The sequence below is a fragment of the Rattus norvegicus genome, chromosome 3, assembly GCF_036323735.1.
Source record: "Rattus norvegicus strain BN/NHsdMcwi chromosome 3, GRCr8, whole genome shotgun sequence".
Classification (NCBI taxonomy): domain Eukaryota; kingdom Metazoa; phylum Chordata; class Mammalia; order Rodentia; family Muridae; genus Rattus; species Rattus norvegicus.
In genome coordinates this window covers 163,701,075-163,711,603 of record NC_086021.1, presented here as the reverse complement: position 1 = coordinate 163,711,603, position 10,529 = coordinate 163,701,075, and positions in this window count along the sequence as shown.

Sequence of the window (10,529 nt, the reverse complement as noted above, 5' to 3'; positions counted from 1 at the left end):
TTTTTCATTTTCATTTTCACTCTGTGGTAGCTTGGATGGACTCTGGCCGGGTCCATCTCTGGGTTCCCAGAAAGTGGACTTGAGTAATATTCACAGGAGCTTAAAAAAGCAAAACCCACAATCCACCTCGTTTCCCATCAGGCCCAATCAGGGGCAAGCACATATCCTGCCCATGTACCTCCCACCCACATTTGATCTAGCTTGTCTGGTACAGACCCTGTCTCAAAAAAATAAGGAGGATGGCTTCCGAGGAATTATACCCAGGGTTGACCTCTGGGATTCCATATAAACAGACACACACAACACATATAAACACATAATTGGGTACTTGAACTTGAACAGCACACACACACACACACACACACACACACACACACACACACACACACACAAAGGGCAGGGTGCAAAAAACAAAACAACAAAAAAAACCACAATCAAAAACCCCAAGCAGCCTCCATCCAGAACAAGGGCATCTGTCCGGTCTCCCTTGCTAATAAATATTTCAACAAAGGCTTGTTCATTTTTCTTATTCTCCACAACGGAGATTAATTGCTATTTTACATTGCACTCAACTTCTATTAGTTGAGGATTTATTCCCTCAGTGATACCGCCATCACTGGGCTTCCATAAAGCATTTTAACCGAGACAAACTCATTACGCTCTTGAAGGTGAGTGGACAGGAAGGAGACAGCGGGCTGTAGCTCTGCGGTGCGCTAGCATCCATTGAAATGCATCAGGTAGGTCAAAGAGGAGGGGACGGGACATACTAGACGACGAAGGAAGGAAGCCAATGGGAGATGGTCCCCTCAGCCCTGCTGGGCCTCTGGCCACCAGAACTAGCTTTCCCAGAACACTCCCAGTCCCCAGACGGCTCTGACCTCCTTACAGCATTCTCAACCACACTGCCAAATAGCCTGTCCTGACCCAAATAGGACTCTATTTCCCAGCTGCTCCAGGTCATCTTACCATCTGACCAGAGTCTCATTTTATTCTTGGACTTGACATTCAGCCCAGCTGAGAGCTGTCTTTTCTGTTGTAGGAGATGATTGTGGCCACATTCACCATCCGTGATGGCTGGCACCGGTCACCCTGACAAGATCTAGGAGACAAACCTCCGTGTGGGATTATCTAGATTACATTAATTGAGGTGGGAAGACCCATCTTGAATGAGGCCTCGGGTTGAATAAAAAGGAGAGAACGAGCTAAGCACCATCACTACTTCTGCCTCCTGGCCATGGGTGCACTGTGTCAGCTGCCTTACCTTCCTGACAAACTCTGCCCCCTGCAGCTGTGAGCCAAGATAAGGCCGTCACCATAAACTCGACTTTGTCAGATATGCTGTCATAGCAATGAGAAAAGTCATTAATATGCCATGTTTATTATTTTTTTTAAATATTTTATTTTTTATTTATCATATATGAGTACACTGTAGCTGTCTTCAGACACACCAGAAGAGGGCATCAGATCTCATTACAGATGGTTGTGAGCCACCATGTGGTTGCTGGGATTTGAACTCAGGACCTCTGGAAGAACAGTCAGTGCTCTTAACCTCTGAGCCACCTCTCCAGTCCGCCATCTTTATTATTAAAGCCACGTTAACCTTTACCCTTGACCCCAGGCAGGACTCCAGGTGTGGCTGGTTTTGCTTTGTTTAATGTGTACCAGTGCTCTGCCTGCATGTAGACTACACCACGTGTGTGGAGACCGGAAGACGGCATCATCCCCTGGAACTGGAGTTACGGAAGTCGTGAGCTGCCATGTGGGTGCTGGGAAGAGAGCCTGAGTCCTAGGAAGCCCTTAACTGCTGGGCCACTTTGTGGTGTTCTGAATATGCTTGGTCCATGGAAAGTGGCACTACTGGGAGACGAGGCTTTGTTGGAGGAAGTGCATCACCGTGTGGGTGGGCTTTGAGGCCTCCTAGTGCTCAAGCTCTACCCAGAGTATTAGAGCCTCCTCCTCGATGCCTTCAGATCAGGATGTAGAACTTTCGGCTCCTCCCGCGCCATGTCTGCCTTTACACTGTCATGCTTCTTGCTATGATGATAATGGACTAAACCCTGAAAACTGTAAGCCAGCCCCAATTTTAATGTTTGCCTTGGTCATGGTGTTTCTTCACAGCACTAAAACCCTAAGACACAGCTCTGCAGCCCTGGACCCTGGTTTTAAGATGTCCCCCATCACTTGTCACATCTGTAACTACCACCTCTATGCCTCATCCACTCCTCTCAAACGCCAGACTCTACCTGGAACATTCTGCCCCCACCCGGGCAAAAGTCTAAGAAATTCTATAGGAAGAACTCAAGAAGCAGGCATTTAGATTTAAGAATACAATTTACGATCCAAGTCCAAGTTTCCTGAAAGACTTCCAACTTTTAGGTCCTGTTTTTAAGAGTCTAACCTTAATCTTTAGACTTGACATTCAGCTCTGCTGAGAGCAGTAAAATACACGGTCAAGATAAAAGCTGGGGAAGGCACAGAAAGTGCTGGTGTTTGACACCGGCCGCCACTGCAGACTCCCTGTATTGTGAGGTAAGGCCATCAGAGACCACCACACAGGCATTCTTAAAGCCCAAAAGAAAGTCTTTATTGCCAGTCGGCAACGACATGGAATACTTGCCCAAATCATGCAGCCTCAGAGCTTACAGCTACCACCTTCTGCCTTTTATCCTTAGAAAACACATCCTGGTTGTCACACCAAGAAGCAGAACTGCAGAAGCCATAAAAGCAAAGTCAGTAACACTCAGGGACCTTCCTGGAACTATGGACTTCGTCTCTGATGGACTAGGTTTTTGCTTCTGTTTTGACAGGTGCTGGGCACCAACATGCTGGGTTTGAAGGTCAGAGTGGTGCCAATAACATGATGTCGAGTGAATGAAGGCCTGGAGGCCTATTACACCTGCACAGTGGTGGTCATCTCCCTGGACGTCTTTCCTTTTTTGGGAGCAAAGAGAGCTCAGTTCAACCAAAAGGAAATTTTTTTGGTTACGCTTTAGTTCCCAAAGAAAAGAGCACAGGGCCCTTACTCCCGATCTTAGGTAACAACTGACTTGCTTGCAGATCTGCCCAATTCCTCTCAAAGTCCAGGTATCTTCTTAGCTTACAATCAGCCTTTTCTGAGGGAAGATTCTGGAAGGATCAAAGAGAAAGTGTTGTAACTACACTGGGGAGTGGCTAAATTACTGCACGTTTCAGCACACTCAGCTTTCTGTCTCATGAGACGGCTTGAGGAGCTGAGGGGAGGCAGCAGCATCCTCTCTCCTCTGCCGTGTGGCCACGCTTGGCCTGGTAGTGCTCACAGGGACCAGCGCCCATGTCCTAACACCTTGAACTCTGTCCTTTCCTCGAGCCCACATCATCCTCCCTCTGTACCAGCTTGCTCTGCTCACACTCTTTTTTCTCTTTTCTATTATTATTACCCCTTCTATTTACTACCATTTTCTCTCTCTCTTTTTTTTTTTTTTTTTTGAGAAAGGATCCCACTGTGTAGCCCAGGCTGGCTTTTAACTCAAAGTAGAGTTAGTTAACTGATTACACGCTAGGGTCACAAGCATCCCCATGCCTGGATTTCATATATGTGTGTGTATAGCATTAATTAGCATCTGTGAGTAATACGTATTCTTAACATCATGTTATGTTTTTAATATTTTGTATATACTATCAATATGTAAAAGATTTATTTCACCATCCCTTCTTTCCTTGTATCCTTTCCTCTCCTGATTTACCCTGGCATGGCCTGTTTGTTTGTTTTTTTTTTAATTTTTTTATTAGATATATTTCTTTACTTACATTTCAAATGTTATCCCCCTTCCTGGTTTCCTGTCCATAAGCCCCCATCCCCCCTCCCCTCTGCTCACACTTCTACAGAATGTCACCATGTCCCCTAGCTATGTTCAGGTTCCCCAAGAAGTAAACCTCGAGACAAAGTTCCAAGTGCATCTGGGAAGTGATCCCAGGAATACTGGTCAGGAAAAGAGGAAAACGGGACAGGAAGCAGGAGGTGGCTGATGATGGCAGTGACCATGTGGGCAAAGGGAATTCAGTCCTACCTGCAGACTCTGGGGACAGACAGTGCTGCACATGAATCAGCTACCTCACCCCAGGAACAAAGGAGCTTGGGAACGGACTAGTCAGTCGTGGCTGGAGGCTGCCCCCTGAGCACCCATTCTCAGGTTCCCCCTGCATGCAGGTGGATGAGTCTCCAGAAGAAACAAGCAGACAAAGGCCTCCAATAGAAGGCAGGGGTCCCAGGGTATGGAGCTGACCTAACCAACCCCGTACAGATATGGATAGGTTACCTAGGCCAGATGCCATATGGATTTGTATCAGAACCTTTGTTCTTTGGGGGAGTGTACAACATGGCTTGTATAGCAAAACCCTGAACTCAGAATATTGCCTATTCTGCCTATTGGAGATTATGAAGTTAAAATGAGACAATGTGAGGATTAACCCAGTCTGGTATATTTTTATATGTATTAAAAAAGAGAAAACAGAAATTTGAACACACAAAAAGGCACCAGATACTGAGAACAGAGGAGAGGGTGAGGATACACGTATAGGCAGCCACCAACAAGCCACAAACAGAAGCCTCAGGAGACACCCTGCCAGCACACTGACCTTAGACTTCTAGTCTCCAGAGCTGTAAGCAATACATTCCTGGCTTGAAGTCCTCCAGTCTGTTGCGATGGCAGTCCTGGGAAATTAATACACCATACCGGTTTCCATTTTCTTCATCCTGTGTTTGCCTGGGCCACTGATCAGAACTGAGCCGTTTGGGGTCAGGTGTCTATCAGCTGTTGAGGGGAAGCACAGCCTCATGACCAAGGCTCGTGAATGAGAACATTTGGGACTGCAGCGTCATTGAGGAAGCCCCCATGGGCCTACACCATGTCCCGGTCCTAAGGTCAGCTAGACCAGACTTGCGTGGACATCTCTAAGCTGAAATCCTTGTGCTGTAGAGAGATCATGACAGAACACTCCAAGCCCTGTCCAATGGGGCTGAATTGGAGGATGAGAGTCAGGGCTCGCCTCATCTGGAAACCAGCAGGATATGAGTCTGACAGTTAATTAGGTTAATTAGGGAGCCATGCCTTAAAATGTAATGCGGATTTCATGAGCTTTTAAAGCCTATCAAAATGTTTGCTGAGCTTTATGGCTGGTAATTAACAACCTTGTAAAAATATACAAGGAAACAAGCAGATATGCAGGAGCTAATGAATGGGGCAGCTGCCGGGCCCACAAAGCTTGGGCTTTTCACAACACCCGTGTTCGAGTCCCAGACTGCTTCAGCTGGCTGTGACCTCGGTACAGGGCTCTCCTCTAGTCTACATGTAAGGGTGTGGGTGACTTCTGAGCCCTGGGCCAGCTGTGTTTCTCAGTCCTTTCCTTTCTTGTGTCCTAGGCTCAGGTTCTGTCCTTCCTCAGGGGCTCTTCGGTCACCGAAGCTTGCATCTTCCTGGCATCTACTCTATGGAAACAGACATGTACAATTTCCATGGCTAACAGCCCATTGATATGCCCTACTTTCTGCAGAACATCGCTTCCTGGCAGTCTCCATGCCTTACAAAGAATGCTGGCTCTTAAAAAATGCGCATGCGTCTCAGCTGCAGCCAACCAGAGCATTTCAAGGACCTTATCAGAGCCAATCAGGTTTCACCAAAAGCCAGCGGCTCTCCATTAACTACCATTGAAATGACTAAAATCTGTACTGGGGGCAGCCTTGGCGGTTCCAAGGAGTGAACCAGTAAAGACCTTAGTCCCGGAGAAAGGTTAAGTTATAGCACCATTGCTTGGGTCCCTGAGTCTGACAGTGTCTTAAGTCTGTGTTTGAACATTTCGATGTCATGAACCCCGGCACGCACTTCTTTTCAGCCGAGTGGAAGTGCGTTTTCTGTCACCTGTAAACAAGAATCCTAACACTTTATGTGGTATGTTTGTGAATGTAGAGGTGTAAGAGGAAGAAAAAAAAACAGAATAAAAGACAATTTTAAAAGTGAAAATATATGCTAGAATGAGCACTTGCCACTTCCTGTGTGGAAACCCGCGTTTGCTCTGGTTTCCCTGTGGCAATCCTTATCCATCCTCTCAGGGTCCGTCTCCATGGCCCCTTGTCTTCCCATGCTCTCAGCAGGGTCAGCTCTTTACCGTCAGGGTCTCTCATTGGGACTATGGCACTTCTACCAGGGGGAGAACTAGAAGTAGGAGAACCTGGCAGGGAGGGAGGGGCCAGGGTTTTACCGTCTCCTTCAAATCTATACCCTCATGACCTGAGGTAGCTCATCAGGCTCCCTGTCCCAACACATTTTGACTATTTCATGAACCAGGCATGATGATCAACTATAATCCCAGAACTCAAGAAGCTGAGGCAGGAGAATTGGCTATTTAATGCTAGCCCGTGTTGCACAGTGAGTTACAATGCAAGATCCCATTTCGACAAAGGATAAAAGGGCTTTGGAAATTCTAAAACCTTTTACAGGGGTGGAAAAACACCATCCTGCTGTAGACCGTGCCTTCAGACACTATAGAAAGTGAGAAGTTCGGGGGCTGTGGAAGTGGTTCAGGGGTTGAGGCACTGCCCTGATGTGTGTGAGGACCCGCATTTGAGTCTCCAGCACTCCTCCTTGGACTTGGGAAGTGGAGAACCCCCAGGAGCAGGCAGGCAAGCAAACCTAGTGGAAGGCATGGTGATAAACAAGGGGACTCTAATGATGGAGGGCAAGAAGTACTCAAGATGCCCTGCCCCACACTCACACTGTAGATCATACAAACCTGGACTCACACATTCATACGTAGAGAGATTTTTACAAAAAAAGCATGAAGGTGAAGATCCAGGAGGAGGAGGAGGAAATTCCTCCTGATCTGCAAAGACTGATGTCACCGGCAAGTGACTAGAAGGTGACATACTTTGATTATGACAATCAAAAGGGAACCCCTTCATCTCACGTTGCCTTCGTGCTGGTGCGAAGGGAGGAATCTGCCCACCCTCCAGAAGGACGGTCGTGAAAGGAAGAAGGCTAGGTCTCTGTACTGGACTACTGTAGAGTGAGGGGAAACAGACAACTTGCCATCTTCACTGGCAGTCCCTTCTGATGAGTCACAATGTTGGAGCTTCGTGGCCGTGCTTAAGTATTGGCTGACCAAAGCATTGACAAACCGGAAGGCACACAGCCATGTGTGAGCTAGCAAGAGACTTGAGCTAAGGGCAACAGGAAGGTTCTGCTCACTAATGGACAGAGGAAAGCCTTTAACACACATGCCTTCAGGGACATTTAAGGTCCAAACAAAGCTTTTCACCCTCAAGTCTTTTTTTAATTAAAAAAATATATATATATAATGTATGAGTGTTCTGCTGCATATATATCCACCTGCCTGAAGAAGGCATGAGATCCCCCTACAGATGGCTGTGAGCCACCATGTGGATGCTGGGAATTGAACTCAGGACTTCTGGAAGAGCAGCCAGTGCTCTTAACTACTGAGCCATCTCTCCAGCCCTCCCCTCAAGTCTTTTTCCCCCAATTTTTTTTTTTTTGGTGTAGTGTACAAGTGTGTGTTTGCCTGCTGTGTATAGATATGCATGTGGAGGTCACAGGTCAATATCAGATATCTTCCGCTCCACTGTCCTTATCCCTTTCCACCATATCTTTAGAAACAAGATCTCTCACTGAACCAAGCACTCACTGATGGACTAGACTGAGTATGGCAATCTGCCTGTCTCTAATGCTCAACACTAGGATTCTAATGTGCATGACCACACCAGCACACACACACACACACACACACACACACACACACACACAGGAAAGAGAGAGAGAGAGAGAGAGAGAGAGAGAGAGAGAGAGAGCGCTAATTTCAGAGATTTTAGGAGAAAGACCACCAACTCATTATGGCCAAATTAAAGCAAGATTTCTTTTTGTGTGTGTGTGTGTACACATCAAAGCTGAACCTGGCAGCTGTCTCCCCCTGAGGCCGGCCAAGTTCATGAGACCAGCCTGGACCTAATTTCTCAAGTCCTCTTTATAAGGCAAAAAACATAGGGTGGGGGACTTTTCACATAAGCATAGTTACAGAAGCAAGACTAGGCAATTAAGGAAAGTGGGTCACAGAGGGTATGGAACATTCCAGAGAGCAGGTGGCTCCTGGGGGTTGGTTTGCGGTCCACTAATGGGGTAGGGCTCAGCTCAGCTCTGAGAAACAGAAACTCAAGTTTTATAGTAAACAGAAACTTAACTTGGCTACAGACTCAAAATGGCCCCTAGGAACAAAACAGAGACTGTCTGGTTTCTCAACACACACACACACACACACACACACACACACTCACACACACACACACACACACACACACACACACACAAGCACTCGCATGCACATGAGAGGAGCGAGAGGGAGGGGGAGGGGAGAGAGAGAGAAAGAGGAGAGGAGAGGAAAGAGAAGAGAAGAGAAGAGAAGAGAAGAGAAGAGAAGAGAAGAGAAGAGAAGAGAAGAGATGAGATGAGATGAGATTTGGATTGTTTTCATGCAGCCCAGGCTGGCTCTGAACTCACTATTTGGTTGAAGATAACATTGACGTTCTGACCCTCTGCCTCCCCCATCCCCGGTGCCATCACACCTGTCTTATGAAGTGCTGAATGGGGAACCAGGACTTTTCACACACTAGAAGGGAGGAGAGGAGAGAAAAATTTTGGAGGGGGAAAAAAGTAAACAAGAGAAGAGAGCGTTAGAAGGCAGGCCCGTGGAGAGGAACACCTTACGACCATGAGCGTTAACAGGCTGAACACTTGCTCTCCAATTTCCCTTTTGTGCTGTTAAAACTTTTCAAATGAAGAACAGTTTGTCAGGGAAGCAGTAGTTTGGCAACCAAGCTGGGTAAAGAGAAAAAATATTAGCATCTCTCGACTGGTCATTTTTTTTTCCCCCTTTTCAGCCTAAGCAGGCCCGGGCCAGTATCCATTATTAATAGGTGCATGTTTTATTGAAGGCATAAAGACCAAAGATTTGTAACTTTAATAATCCAGATTCTTATTTTAAATTCTCCAACATTATTATTTATTGATCGGCTGGAGATGTTTCTTTGGCAATTGCCAACCTGCCAATTCCTGGAGGGGAAGTAGTGTCGGAAGCAGAATTAGAAGCTCAAGTGTGGTATCCAAGAAAAAGTTCAGCAAAATGAGAACTTGCTCTGTGCCAAGCCCCAGGATGACTCAGCCGCAGTCCTCCCCTCTCTGGGGCTGCAGGAAAGTGGAAGAAACAATTATAAAGACAGCGTACTGTTTTGGGGGATGCTGGGGGAGCCGAATTAAATGGTCCTCTGGTTTAGGTATATGTCCTTCAAAGGTTCATTTGTTAAAGGCTTGGTCCCTGAGGTGTCACTCCTGGAAGTGATAAACTCTTTAAGAGGTGGTCCTAGTGGGAGGTTTGAAGTCATTGGGGACATGAGGACAGGCACTTAGAGAACAGCTTTTCCATCTCTTTGTATCCTGTTGAGATAGGTGAGTGACCCCACCCCACCCACACCCCCGTGCCACACATTCCTGTTGTGATGGACTGCACTGCCACAGCCCCAAACAAGGGGGCCAGTTTGTCATCGATGGAAACCTGTAAAACCGTGAGCCAAAGCAAACCTTTCTTTCTTGTAGGTTGATTTATCCAAGGCATTTGTTACAGTCACGGAAAGCTGACCATCAAAGCTTTTCTCTAGAATCCCAAAGGTTTAAGTCTCAGGGATACAACTTGCCAGCTATGAGCATCGATTCATGGCTTCATCTCAGTCTCCAACATTGCTCTTCCCCCTGTACAGAGGAAAACTTAAGGCAAGAGAAGCCTACCGTCGATCTGGTTACAGTGATATGGACAGAATTGCAACTGAAGTTCAGGCCATCGGCCTGCTTGGTCCTCCCTGGAAGAGGGACGGCACTGCCTACAAGTATACACTTAGACACCAACAACTAATGGTCTTCAAGTGACTACAGACGTTTAACACTCTGGGTTCCAGGGCCCCACACCTGCTGGCTTGGACTGCCACAGGACCTCAGCATCAATGGCTGTGAAGCTTTTGGCACTAATAGTGAGCTGTGTCTGAGGGGACAGTCACTGTCCACTCTAGCCCGCCTACCTTCCTGCGCCTGCACTGATTTTCTCTGGGTTTAGGGTGAATGACTTTGGATGTCAAATCCCTCTGCATCCACCTCCCAAGTGCTAGACTTAGAGGTGTGGACCTCACTTGATTTATGCAGTTCTGAGGAATGGAGCCCAGGGCGCGGATCTCACTTTATCAATTGGCATCTCAAAAAGGGCAACCAGATCATCACTCCACATGTATCAGTGAGGGTTCTCTAGAGGAACAAAACTTACAGAATATATATGTGTATATATATATATATATATATATACATATATATACACACACACATATAACAATAACTGTATTATATACATTTATATGTATACATATTCATCCTATATATTATATATATTCAAGTAGCACGTTACAGTTATGATCCAGTTAGTCTAACAATGGCTGTCTACCAACAGAA